Consider the following 13,317-nt stretch of genomic DNA (forward strand, 5'->3'; position numbering starts at 1 on the left):
TGAACCTCTCAGAAACACCCTTCATTTCATGGAGCATTGCAAGGGCAGGAAGCAGTTTGGTTGTGAGATGATTTCTGATGGTGAGAGTTAGGATGGGATCATGAGCACCAAGGAGATTGGTCAACATGTCCTTTACATCTCCTGCACAGCTTTGAAATACAGCCCGTTCTGTCCTTAATAAAGAAATTTCTTTTTCAGCTTGGGCTGGCTGCACCTTCTGGACTTCAATAGTAGATGCTTGTTTGGCAAGATCTGCCTTCAGAGCACTTTCGGTTGCCAGGTCAGCGTGAAGAGAGGCAAAACGAGAATTCACTGAACTTAAAAAGGAAGTGTTCTCGGTTTGGATAGATGAACACACAGCTTCAAACTTGGTGCTTTCTTCCTGAAGGGACTTAGAAAATGATTCCACAGAGGCTTGTACTTTCGCTGCACTTATATCAGCATGACCTTTTAATGATTCAAGAAAAATCTGAGTTGTATGAACAATCTCAGTAACATCATTGGTTGCCTTTTTACAGGAAGAAGTAGACTCATCAATGGCTTTAGTAGATTTTTCAATTGACGTTGTGTATTGTTCTATGGCAGTCTCCAGGAAAGCTTTGAGAACCACACCACTATAAGCCTTGCTGTCTGCAAGCAATCGATCCAGCTTTTCATGAATGCCCTGCAAGTGTTGGCTGTTGATAGGAGCATCATTATCTTCATCAGTTGGAAGCCGGTATAGACTAAAGTATGTAGAGTCAAACTCATCATTCTCTCCACCGAGAGTGGCACCGGAATCGGTTGAGTTGGTAGGTGAAAGAGTTTTAGTGATGACTGGAGTTTCTGTTGCAGTAGTTGTCCCCGTATCAGATACGTTGACTCCCACTGTTGGGTCAGGAATAGTAGTAGTGGTCGATTGTGAAATTATGGGATGTGGTAATGGAGTTGTAGAAATAGGAATGGAAGTAGTTGGTGGTGGTGGTGGTGGTAAAGAAGTTGTTTCTTGAGAAGTGATAGGTGGAGGAATAATAGGAACAGAGACAGGAACTGTCTGTTTCGGTGATTGAGGTGGAGTAGGCAATTTATGATGAGAAGATTCGGTTGGGGTAGGAGATCGGGGAGGAGTGTTACCTCGCGGTGAGTCATGACGAATTTCCTCTTCTTCATTTTCCTCGTCATTATCTAAGATTGGAGGAGTAGGACTCTTTGATCTTTTTGCCATCCTTTTGATCTTCTTGGGCTTGGAAGAATCCCCAGCATCAGACTTTCGCTTTGTTGACCTGTAAGACTTAGACTTTCCCTCCTCAGTTGGCTCTTTCTTGGAAATCCTTTTCCCTCGGTTGTTAGGCGTATCCACAACATCCAGGGCAGCCTGCTGTTCTGGAGAAAGAACTCGCGGTCCCGTAGGAGGAAGTTTGCGATAATCAGCCATGACATGACTCTTGGCTGTGACATCTCGATACATAGTCTCAGGAATAGATCCATTGTGAGGGAACTTGAGTGGATCCTAAATAATGATCTTCTTCGTGTGAAAGGTAGCAATAGAAGCAAGCAGAGCATCTTTCATAACCGGAATTTCCAATGAATTGATCGCCCTTCTCGTAATGAGAGTCCAAAATCTTCCACATGATACTTCAGAATGCCTCGTTGAAGTATTGAGGCTCTGCACCACCTGAGACCAGATAATCGTCCCATAATCAAGATTAATACCGTTGTAAATACCATAAAGAAGGGTCAGGAAACCCTTGCTGGTGCCATCTGATCCACCACTTCTTTCTGCCAAACCCTTAATAAGTAGAGTAAGCAAACCATTCCACTGAGATGGTAAACAGGACTTCTTAACTTTTGTAATGGTGGTGAGCACATCCGTATATTGGAGCATCGAGAATAATTGAGTCGTCGTGATAAAATCCGGCGAGATGACAGAGGAATCTACGACAAGATGCATTAACGAACAAAATCTTCCCTTGGAAATAGAAGCCTTTTTATTGTGTATTTGAAAGTAGATGCATTCTTTGTTCTTGTCATATGTCGCAATAGAATAAACTTGGGATAAGAGCGACATCGGGATAGCTTCAACCTGCGTTAGGGCTAAAACTAGCGGTGAGTACTTCAAACATTCAACGACGTGCAGCATATATGAATCATACAAAAACGGGTTAAGTTCGATGATCATATTTTGATTTGGCTTGATTGAAAGCAATGTAGACGACACAGTCTGATCGTGAACTGAGGAAGAAGTCGCCATTGTTGATCGAATAAGGAAGATGAACAGTTGATACTTGCCTTGTAATTTTGAGAGAATTTGTTGCTGGTAAAAGACAAATAAAACAAGAAACCCTTTATATACCATTGCCAGGAGAGAGAGAAATCATGATGATAATGACGCGATCACTGAAACGTCGCCTGAAAAAGCGCGATGTGACAATGTGGTTACTCCTAGGTATACGTCAGCACACAAGGGTATAGAAACCGTTCAAATTCACGCGCCCAAATCTTATCCTCAATCGTCGTTTGAAATTCTGGGTAACCCCTCTTGACTCCAATAGACAAACAAAGATCGAACCAATTAGTGACCAGAATGTGGGAAAATAAAATTTTCGTGCATTAGAGTGACAAAAGATAAAGAAATAAAGCAAATGTGTATGGGAGGTGAGTGATGTCTCATTATAAGACAGAAAGCAAGTGATTCCGAGCAAGAATCGCTTCCTTCATAGTCAAGAGAGACTTGAAGTGCTTGTGTGGTTTCCCGGAAAATACGATCAAGTGTTTGTTAATAAACATTGAAAGGCTTCTTTTAATTATCAGGCTTAGGGTAGCTTATCTTCAACCGAATATCGAGTCTTAACATAAGACCGAACATTAGAAGAAGTACTTGTGAGACCGATGTGGTCTGTTGAACAAGTAGGTGGGATATAAGTTGGAGTGACAAATGAAGTAATAGAAATCTCAAAAACAAAATTAAACTGGATCTTTTTGGGAAGAAAAGCCTTGGTTTTAGACAATTTCATAAAAGACCACGCAAAAATAAAAAGAGATTTCATTGGGTAACCAGTAAGTTCTTGAATATAATAATTCACCATCAATTCATTATAGGTGTTGGATTTTGGGTTTCACTCAGCACGTGGTATACGTATCTAAGATCACAAACACAGATTTTGTACAACCATAAACCTTAGTGGTAAGAACCGAGAGTCTCAAGGGTTACAATGGTGAACCGAAAGTAGATGGAGAATATAAGGAAGGTGGCTCAAGAACCGAAAGTACCTTCTGCTATAAAGACGTGACAGGCAGAAAAACTCTTAACTCATATGAGAAGAGTAAGGTAGCTCTAGACCGAGTTGATGTTAACAGCCTAATTGGGAAGAAACGATAGGTATAGATCGAATCATTAAGGCCTACTCAAAGTCGTAGAGGCTTCGGTCAACATGCAACAGCATGCTTCTAGGGACCCGTAACTAGTTCTTATGGAAATAATTGTACCTGCCTTAGCTCCAAATTCTGTTGTACTGGTACACTTGTGACCTAAATAAAGTAAGAACAAACAAACACACCACACAAACAAAAGAAACAAACAAAACGAAAAATATTTTTGAAGATTTGAGTTTTTCTGAAAAATAATAAAAACAGAAAAAGAAAATATTTTTGGATTTTTGAAATTTTCTGAAAAAGAATAAAAACAGAAATAGAAAATATTTTTGGATTTTTGAAATTTTCTGAAAAAGAATAAAAACATAAAGTTAAAATAAATAAGCATAAACCATATTAAAGACGAGAGAAAGGAATGTACATATTTTACAACCGAAACCGTATCTTAAATGAGTGAAGCGAAATAGACCGAGCGGTCGGTCCATTTCGGTTCTTAAAATTTCAGAGCCGAAATAGACCGAGCAGTCGGTTCATTTCGGTTCCTTAAATTCCCAGAGCCGAAATAGACCGAGCGGTCGGTTCATTTCGGTTCCCGAAAATTATGGAGCCGAAATAGACCGAGCGATCGCTCCATTTCGCTTGTCTAATTTTTAGTGAGAGATTTGAGGATTCGGTACCGATTCTGCTTCCATCATACCCAAGCCTTGTAATATTTTGTTAAAGAGTGCTTCAGGTAATGCTTTAGTGAATATGTCGGCCAGTTGATCAGTAGATCGAACAAAATGCACTTCCACGTTCCCATCTTCTACATGATCCTTGATGAAATGATATCTAAGTGCAATGTGCTTGGTTTTTGAGTGTTGCACCGGATTGTGACAAATCCTTATTGCACTTTCTGAGTCACAATAGAGAGGGATCTTCTTCATACTCAGCCCATAGTCTCTCAGTTGGCTTTGAATCCAAATTACTTGAGAAGTGCAAGATGTTGCAGCTATATACTCAGCTTCGGCTGTGGATAGTGACACGCAGGTTTGCTTCTTGGACTGCCAGCTAACAAGTTTTCCGTCAAGAAATTGGCATCCACCGGTAGTGCTCTTTCTGTCCAGTCCACATCCTCCTAGATCAGCATCAGAAAAGGCTTGAATGAAGAATCCAGATCTTGCAGGATACCAGAGACCGAGAGATGAGGTTCGCTTCAGATAACGAAAAATGTTCTTCACAGCTACCATGTGAGGTTCTCTTGGATTAGCTTGAAATCTATCACAATAACAAACAGAAAACATAATGTCCGGTCTACTAGCTGTTAGATACATAAGGGACCCTATCATTTGACGATAAAGAGTTATGTCAACAATAGGTTTTTCCAGAGATGGTGTTAACTTAGTGTCAAATGCCATAGGAACCTTCACTTTTGAATCACCCCGCATTCCGAATTTTGTCAGTAAGTTCTTTGTATAGGCCTCCTGGTTGATAAAGATACCTTCTGGTCCCTGTCTAATATTCAAACCAAGGAAAAAATTAATTGGACCCATTGCGCTCATTTCAAATTTAGTCTCCATCAACTTCCTGAATTCAGCTGTTAAGCTAGGATTCGTAGAGCCGAAGATGATATCATCAACATAAATCTGAACAATCATTAGATGTTCGCCTTCTTTCTTTCGAAAGAAGGTTGGGTCAACCGAACCTTGCTAAAATTTCGACATTTTCAAAAAGCGAGTTAAAGTTTCATACCAGGCCCTCGGTGCTTGCTTTAATCCATAGACAGCTTTATCTAGCACATAGCAATGATCATGGTATTTCTCATTCACAAACCCGGGCGGTTGCTCAACATACACTGTTTCTTCTAATTCTCCATTCAAGAAAGCGCATTTGACATCCATCTGGAAAACTTCGAAGTTTTTATGAGCAGCATATGCCAAGAAAATTCTAACTGATTCCAACCTAGCTACCAGAGCGAAGGTTTCCTCATAATCTATTCCTTCCTCTTGGCAATATCCTTTCACCACCAACCGAGCCTTGTTGCGAATGACGTTTCTTTCTTTGTCCAATTTATTTCTAAATACCCATTTCAAGCCGACCACAGAAGCATCTTTTGGTGTAGGAATCAACCTCCAAACCCGGTTGCGTTCAAACTCATGGAGCTCATCCTGCATTGCTTGCACCCAATCAGAATTATCAAGAGCAGCATTAACTGTTTTCGGTTCTATCTTGGAGATAAACGAGTTAAACATACAAAATTCAACTTTAGAGAATAATGTTGCTTGTTTCGCTTTCAGTTGAGAACGAGTAAGAACTTTCTCAGAAGATTCACCAATAATCTGTGCTTTGGGATGGTCCTTGGTCCATTTCACTAACGGAGGATAGTTTGGATCGTATGTTGGATCCAATTCAGCATTTACTTCTTCTTCAAATTCTGATTGATCATCCTCGCCTTCGTCAGTTGCTTTCTCTTTCTCCCCCTCGACTGGCGAAGTGTAACCGCTGGCAGCATCAGAGTTTGCATCCTCTGTGGGAGTTGGATTCTCCCCCTCAATTGGACTACTATTGGGTGGTTTTGGAGCTGAATTATCCCCTTCGGCTGGATCTTTATGATTTGGGGAAGGATTTGGATTCTCCCCCTCGAAAGATACTTCGGTTGTTTTTGGTGCTGTTGAACTCTCCCCCTTGAATTGTGAGCCATTGCTTGGAGATTCAGTTGAGGGTTGAGCTGCTGCAGCTTTAGGAGGTTCGGTTTCCATATTTTTGGCAGCTTCATCTATGATCTTTTTGAGATTATCAATTTGGTTATCTGCTGCTTTCGCCTCTGAGTGTGTCGCTTTCTCCGGTTCATCAAACAGCCGAATGTACTCTTCAAACAAGTTGGATATTGGAACCGAGACTTGTCCTGATTCTGGAAATATTTCACCTAAGTCACTTTCACTTCTTTGAACTTTCTTCATGTAATTATCGTCAAAGGTGACATAATAGGTTTCTTCAATTCGTTTAGAGCGTTTATTCAACACTCTGAATGCTTTTGATGATAGCGAATAACCCAGAAAGATTCCCTCATCGGCTTTGACGTTAAACTTATTGCGGTTCTCCTTAGAATTGAAAATAAAGTACCTTGAACCGAATATATGGAAAAATTTGACATTCGGTTTCCGATTATTTAAGATCTCATATGGAGTAATTGAGAATCTCTTGTTGAGCAAGGACCGATTCTAAGTGTAGCAAGCAGTTGCAATTGCATCAGCCCAGAAGTATAATGGAAGTGAAGCAAAATTGAGCATGGTTCTGGTCGCTTCACATAAAGAACGGTTTCGTCTTTCAACAATCCCATTCTGTTGTGGTGTATAAGGGGCCGAAAAATTGTGAGTTATCCCCTTGTCAGTCAGAAAGTCCTCAAAGTCGTTATTTTTGAATTCCAGACCGTTGTCACTTCTGATGTTTCTCACCGTCTTCCTCAGCTGTACCTCCACTTGCTTGATAAATGTCTTCAACTTGGGAGTTGCATCTGATTTCTGCTTAAGAAAGAAAACCCAGGTGAAGCGTGAAAAATCATCTACAATGACAAGAATGTACTTACTACCACCGAAGCTTTCGATAGCCGAAGGTCCACACAAGTCAATGTGCAATAGTTCAAGTGCTTCAACGATCTTTGTATTTATGCGTGTAGGGTGGCTCTTTCTGCTTTGTTTGCCCATCTCACATGCTGCACATAGATGCTCCTTGTCGAACTTGAGAAGAGGGAGTCCTCGAACGTGATCACCAAGCACCAGCTTATTGATATCTTTGAAGTTCAGGTGCGATAGTCGACGATGCCACAACCAACTTTCATCAGTGTTCGCCTTTGACAGCAAACATATTGCTGGTTTTCCTCGTATGGGGTTGAGATTTAAAGGATACATCTCTCCCTTACGTTCAGACTTCAGCAGAACCTTCTTAGATTGTTTCTCAATAATCTCAGAGCCCTCATCATCAAATGAAACCTTCAAACCTGTGCCCACAACTAGTTGTGACACATTAATGAGGTTATGTTGCAATCCTTCCACATACGCCACTTTTTGAATCGTGAAGTCTCCATTGGTTATCATACCGTATCCCTTGATTGTTCCATAGGAGTTGTTTCCATACTTTACACACCCACCATCTTTCAGGGACCGAAACTCCCTCAGCTCTTCCTTCCTTCCTGTCATGTGACGCGAGCAGCCACTGTCTATATACCATTCATCATCGAACTGCTCGTCACTTATTACCTGCAAATTCAAGCAGATTTAGGAACCCAAAGTTTCTTGGGTCCAGGTGAGTTTTTCACAGAGAAAGGAATTACAGTAGAAATATCAACCAGATATGTTCTTTTTACTAGAGTGGTTTGATCTTTTCTTTTAATGGTATACACCTTGATTTTAGTTTTATCTTGTTTAAGTTTTGGTGTATAAATTGGTGTGTTGTTAGATGGTTTCTTTAGTATCCTAGGGTTAGCTGACTTTTTCTTATTATCTAGCTTAGATTCAAGCTTTCCCTTGCCCTTGATATCCTTCACTGAAGTTGATTTTCTTTGGTAGTTAGAAGGACCGAAACTAGACTGAGGACCGAAACTTGACTTTCGGTTCTGAGTTCTATTGTTGGGACCGAAAGTAGGCTTTTGGTTGTTAGCCGAGACGTTTGGACAGAAACTTGTCTTTCGGTTCTGTGAGCCCTTTTAGGGACCGAAACCTGACTTTCGGTTATGAGATTTGGAATAATAGGAACTTGGGCTGAAGTTTTCTTTTCCTTTCAGTTTCTCTTTTCCTTTATCTATTGATTCTTTCTTAGGAGGAGTGTAGTTGGGATTTTGAGATTCCCAGTGACGATTTCGCTCATTCAGATTCTTTGCGTATCTTTGATTTCTCAAGTGTTTCTGTTAAGCTAACTCCTTATGTGACTTGTGAATATTGAAGCTGGCCTTTGGCTTCTCTTTTCAACTTTCGGGTGTCTTTGTTGGAACATGTGGTTCTGTCATAGTCTTGGTTGGAACTTTCGGTTCTACCATTGGTTCTTCAGGGATTTCTTTGGTTCCACTTGTGCTTGGTTTGTCAAAGCTCGAGGGTTTGCTGATGGGTTCAGCAACATATCTTCCTTTAACCCTCCAAGAAGTCTGCTCAGACAAGCCTACGGTTTCGTCTGCGTTGTCAATAGGGGCTGACCAGAAGTAGTCGTCGCACCCTTCAGCATTATCTTTGTCGATCAAGATTCTTAACTCTGCCGTTTGCTTTGGAGTGACTCCTGTAACTGCATAAACCTGATTTGGCACAGTTTGAACCTTTTGATAAACCAAAGCTTTTTCTTTGAGTTTTTGTTTCTTGTCTTTTGACAGGCGAGCGAATTCAACCGAGTTTTCAGAAATAAGGGGTTTCTCATGCTCGGTTTCGCTCTTCATAAACTCAGAGCAATCAACAACGTCTTCTACTGAGATTTCACTCATCTCACTTTCCTCATCAAATTCAGACGTGTTTTCTAAGTTCCTTTTATTTTTTGAAGTTAATTTGGCATTAGACAGGTCAAATGATTGAATATTATCTGACTTAATTTTCAACCTATCATTTTCATCTAAAATATCTTTTAGCATACATTTGTGTTCCTTAGAATCGATGAAGGTTTCTATCTTGTCTAGTCCAATTTTGTAAGACATTTTAGTCTCTTCTGATGACACTTCTGATTCACATTCTGCTATGATCTCATCTTCCTTAAATTCAAGGAAGGGCAAAATCATTTTATGAATTTTCTTTCCTATCTCACAGCTTAAATGCAATTGAGCAATATTAGTATATAAACGTTTAGCAATTAAACAAAAAACATTTCTTTGTTTTAAAAACTTTAAATTGTCTCTTTGCAAATAAATACTTTCATCCCTATCCCTAACTAACTCCGCCTCCTTCAGCTCAATCCACATCCTTCTCTCCTCACTTTTTGAAGATACCCTGCTGAGTTGGTCAGTTAGGTTAGAATTCGCTAAGCGAGTTTGCATGAGACTACCACTTAAGTTAGTAAATTTAAATTTTAATTCATTTAATTCTTCTTCATAATCTGTTATTGGAACTTTAAGTGATTCAAGGATGGATTGTACCTTTTTGATTAGCCGATCGCAGTCGTTGATCTTTTCACTAACAGGCTTTGCTGCAAAACACTTGTTCTCGGTCAGGTTCGGTTCTTCATTTGCGCTTTCGGTTGATGAACCAACAATGACAATTAAACACTTTCCAGCCGAACCTACTTCCTTTGCCACATAAGCCTTTCCATGAGTGGGCTTTCTCACCTCTTCATCTTCAGAGTCGGTTGACCAAACTTCAGCGCCACCGAACTCATCTTCATCAGCATTCTCCTGTACAATCAAGGCATTCATAGAACTGTTAGTCGCCTTCTTTTTCTTGATCTCTTCCAACTTTCGCATATAGTACGCCTCATCGTCTTCACCATCTCTTTTCTCAGCCATTTTCCTTAACATGCAATCTTTGGCAAAATGGTTCTTGCCGTGACAATAATTGCAGTCGTATCCAGAGTCTCCTGCAAGCTTGCTCTCCTTCTTCTCTTCATCCTTTTGAGAGGAGATTTTCGCTTCATCCTTCACTTTCTCAGAGCTGTAACTTCCGTGCCAGTTTCTGTTCTTGTTGACAGGAAATTTTCTCCGTGCAAACTTCTTCGGATTGGATACCATCATAGCATACTCCTTGTTTGTTAGATCACACTCAGACATATCAGACTCTTCTTCTTCTTCTGCAACACTTTTTCCTTTTGAGACAAGTGCCAGCGATCCCACACCAGAAACTACTTTCGCTTCTTTGGTTACTACACTTTCATGGGACTTAAGTATGCCCACAAGTTTCGCTAGCGAGTAAGACTTAAACTGTTCATGTGCTTTCACAGTAGAAACCACAGCCATCCATTCCGGTCTCAGCCCGTTCATGAAAGTCACCTTCTGCTCGATCAACTTTCTTTCTATTCCATGCTTGATCATCTTACTTAGGAGATGATTGAACCTATCGAAAGTTTGTATGAGTTTCTCCTCTGGTTTCTGTTCGAAAACTCCAAATTCTGACAGCAGCAGGGTTTGAATGGAGTGTTCCAGATCTTCATCAGTTGAATAAAGTTCTTTCAACCTATCCCAGATTTCTTTGGCCGTCGTGCATGAACCAACTAACCGAAAGATGTCAGATTGCAAGGCGAATCTGATCATTCTCATGGCCTTCACATTACATAGCAATTTGTCTTTTTCGTCCTATGGCATCTTCTCTACATCCGCCACCAGCTTGTTATATTCCTTTTGGGACTTAACAGTAGTGTTCGTTCCTGAGTGAACAAACGGCCCAAGTGTGATAGCTTTCCAGATGAGGTAGCCATTGTCTTCAGATCCAACCACGTAGTCTTCGAAGTGATGCGCCCATACTTCATAGTCTTGAGTGTAGAGTATGGGTATCCTGGTTGTAGATCCAATGCTGTTTGAGATGTTGATGGGATTTGTTTGCGAATCTTCATGAGACATGGTGAGCTGCTAGAATCAAACCTGTAAACTTGAGATTAGGGTTTTATCTGAAACAGAGTTACCGTCGAAACAAAGAGGACGGCTTCTATTTATACGATAAAAGCGGAAACCCTAAGGAATTTTGAATACAGAAGGAATGTGTATTGATCACACAGTCTCCTGCTCTGATACCAATTGTTAGAACAAAGTTCTATTAGGATCGTTAGATTCTGAGCAAGCAAACAATTAAGAATGTAAATACGAATACAAGAATGACTTTGAATGTGTCGAATGATTAAAACTTTAACACCTCAGAAGAGCTCGATTAAGAACTGCTATTGTAGAGGTGTTTAGGGTTACAAAAGTTATGAACGTAATAATCAACATCATATAATGCATACATGCATGCATATATATTGTATAACCCTACTAGCTAATCTAGATAATCACGGATGGACAGGCCCAATCCGGATGCAAAACGTAAGGCCCATGACGCAACACAAATGGACTCAACAATCATTAAACAAGATACTCAAGTACTCTCCCATCTCTTCAGATTGGAGAAACTTTTATCTTTCTGCCTTATTTGATTCTTCTCATCCGTTCTGCCATACATTGAAACTTTTTCCAATGTTTCAGAATTACACTTAAACTTTTAAGCATACCCATATTTACTAAACTTTAGTAAATCATGACGAATAATCTTATCATTCTTTGTGGTGAACCTGATCAGCGCACAACCTAGTGCACCCGATCCTTTAGTCCTTCTCTTGACTCACATATACATGTGAACAAGGACTTAGTCTTAATTTCCCAAAGATGACTATTCTCATTCATCACACAATACAAGTTGCATGATTCCAAGTTTTTATCCAACTGAAACTTGGGTGATGAAAATCTTTCCTTGTTTGGTAAATTATGACACTACCACAAATGAAAGAATCAAATCCATTTTTTCCAATATTTCTTATCAATGGAAACATATAAACAACAATTTTTTCACAAATGCCATTGTAAGGATACTTAAAATAAATAAAATCAAAATTTCCTTTTATTTTTTAAACTTTGCAGAAAAACTTATCCTTACAATGAAAATACATATGAAAAACATGTTGTTATCTATTCCTAAGCAACATATCATAACTCTTAAGCAGCAGCTCAAAATTCTGATCATCGAACCATGCGATCAAAATCCATCTTCGCGATCAGAATCAGTAAACTCTTTCTGTAAGCTTCCTTTGATTCTTCCAAAACATCAAAATGTAATTACATTACATCATGTATTAAGAATCTCCAAAAGAGACTTCATAGAGTTAGATAATGGACTTTAACCTGAAGCAAAGTCAAACCTTTTTTGACTTTTACCATCCTTATGAACTTTCAGGTAAATTCGGCAGCTTCGCAACCAATGCCCCTTCTTTTAGCAAAAGAAACATATGGACTCTTTGGAAATGGTACACTTGATTGTCTCAGACTTAGCCTTTCTCTTTACCATTGGTCAAATGACTTGACCATGGCCAATCCCTTTCTATTGGAAAGAGAAAGCTTTTCTGGACTTCCAATGTCACCATTGTCAATGTCCAAATAGGTTTGGGAAGTAGATCTTCCAATCTAATTTGCTTTACCAATTCTCCAAATCATTGCTGATTTAGTAGCATCAAGCAAATAGGTAAGATCACTAAGGGTCATGTCGTGATCTGTCATCAGGGAGTGACTGGAGAACCAAGTCAACAGCCAGCTACCTCGAGACTTCGACACCCGACTCTCCCGGCTTGCCAATATGTGACTTAACCTCCAAGATGTAAGCACATATAGTCTTTGCTTGCCAATAGGGATTGAGTGACTTAGAACTTTTCAAGTCCTGAAACTTGTGGGATAGGGAGAATTATTGGAGGAGGTGGAGGAAGTGAAGCATGATTTCCAGTCCCATTAATGCACAACAAAGGGATTAATCTTTCACCTTGATTGCCATGTGGGATATCATCTTCAATAGGAAAGCTTGTTCCTAAAGATTTAGGAAGACCATAGTTGTCTTAACTAGACATCTATAATGGGAGAAATTCAAGTTTAGTTGATTTAAAGTCCTTAATATAACACCCAATATGAAATATTAAGGCTAGGACCCAACAACCTATTTATAACTGGAAGAGGGATGCCGTAATCCAAGCTATAAAATAGTTGAAGGTAGGTAAATGACGATTTACCAATTTCCACCATGAAAACGAAATATAATTAAGTTTTAATTGGATTTGAAACTCCTACATCTTTTGAGATACATTGAACTTTCAATGGCATGTTTGAATCTTGATTGTGCCCTCTCAAGTTTGTGACTGGGATGCCGAGGATCACAAACAAGGTGTGAATAACCATGCAAATTGACTTGGTACCCTCAACTTTATCACCTAATTGATGTGCCGGTTAACCACACACGCTCCACCAATCTATGATAAACTTAAGTTACTCTTCGCCACACATTGTCAGTCCCATGT

Source organism: Lactuca virosa, chromosome 7 (genome assembly GCF_052849685.1).
Source record: "Lactuca virosa cultivar CGN04683 chromosome 7, Lactuca_virosa_CGN04683_v6, whole genome shotgun sequence".
In the NCBI taxonomy this organism is placed as follows: Eukaryota; Viridiplantae; Streptophyta; class Magnoliopsida; order Asterales; family Asteraceae; genus Lactuca; species Lactuca virosa.